This window comes from Nanorana parkeri, unplaced genomic scaffold (genome assembly GCF_000935625.1).
Source record: "Nanorana parkeri isolate BGI_ZX_2015 unplaced genomic scaffold, ASM93562v1 scaffold644, whole genome shotgun sequence".
NCBI classification, from domain to species: Eukaryota; Metazoa; Chordata; class Amphibia; order Anura; family Dicroglossidae; genus Nanorana; species Nanorana parkeri.
In genome coordinates, this window is record NW_017306912.1 from 17,318 (window position 1) to 18,877 (window position 1,560).

The following is a 1,560-nucleotide window of genomic DNA, read 5'->3' on the forward strand; positions in this document are numbered from 1 at the left end:
TCACAACACCCTACTACAACCCAGCATCCTACTGAGATACCCCATAATAACCTGCTACCCCCCTACACGCCAACCTTCTACACCCCAACACCATACTGAGATAACCCATGACGCCCTAATGCCCCCTGCTCAGCAACCTAAAACTGCACTACACCCCAAAACTGGAGAGCGGTGACAGCTGACACCCCAACACCCTACTGTGATATTACAACATTACGCTTTATTTCACCCTCCACAGCACCACACTACACCCTGCACCCCAACACTGGAGACCTTGCTACACCCCAACACCCTACTGTACCCTGCTACCGCTACTGTGCCCTTCATAGTACCTCTCTAATTGCCTTAATACCCTATTACACCCCAACACCGGAGAGAGGTGACATCCCAACACCCCGAGATATCCAAAAAACACTCTGCTGCACTTCATAGTTCCATGCCCCCAATGTCCAACTTCACCCTAATACCCCCTAGTACACCCTGCACCCCAACACCAGAGAGAGATGACAGCTACCACGTCCAGTAACCTGCTGCACCCCCAAAACCCTATAAATACTTCAAACACTCCAAACACTTGCAGCCTCCCACCCCAAAACACTGGATTATACCCCATAAAACCATGCAACCTCCCAACACCCTACTATACCCCATAACCCAGCCTCCCTACACCCTACTATAACCCAGCCTCCCTACACCCTACTATACCCCATAACCCAGCCTCCCTACACCCTACTATACCCCATAATCCAGCCTCCCTACTATACCCCATAGCACTCTACTACATGTCATAGCACCCCGCAATCTCCAAATACCCTATATCACTCTGCTGCACCCCATAACACCCTAAAATCTCCCAGCACCTTATTATACCCCATAAAGCTTCATAATTACCCCACTATATCCCATATCACCCCGAAACCTGGCAGCATCGTTATACATTCCATAGCACTCTACTGCACCTGTAACACCCCAAAACCTTCCAGCACTTTAGAACCCCAGAACATCCCACTACACCCTAAAACACTCTACTACACCACATATCACCCTGCAGCCTGCCCGCACCCTATAACACCCCACTACCCCTCTTAATAACCTTCAGAGACCCTTCCACACTGTGCACCCCAACACTACAAACACCTGAACACTGAATCACCTTCTCATACCCCTCAGCACCTCGAGACTCCCAGCAACACCCACATGTGCCTCATAATGTCATGATCATTTATTAGAGTGCGGTGTCAGTGATTGGTCAGCGTGCATTGCAGGTAATTTATGTGTGCGTTGTCTGTGATTGTTATCATTAGGTATCAGTCAGTGGAGTGCGGTGTCGGTGGAGTGCGGTGTCAGTGGAGTGCGGTGTCAGTAATGATCAGTCGGCGGAGTGCGGTGTCAGTAATGATCAGTCAGTGGAGTGCGGTGTCAGTGGAGTGCAGTGTCAGTAGTGATCAGTCGGTGGAGGGCGGTGTCAGTAATGATCAGTCGGTGGAGTGCGGTGTCAGTAATGATCAGTCGGTGGAGTGCGGTGTCAGTAATGATCAGTCGGTGGAGTGCGGTGTCAGT

At 50.5% G+C, this 1,560-nt stretch overlaps 1 protein-coding gene across 1 annotated transcript in view; it reads left to right on the forward strand.

Moving 5' to 3' along the window:
* Positions 1-1,560, forward strand: part of LOC108792455 (zinc finger protein 235-like) — a 14,541-nt gene that overhangs the window by 832 nt on the left and 12,149 nt on the right. The window lies entirely within an intron of this gene.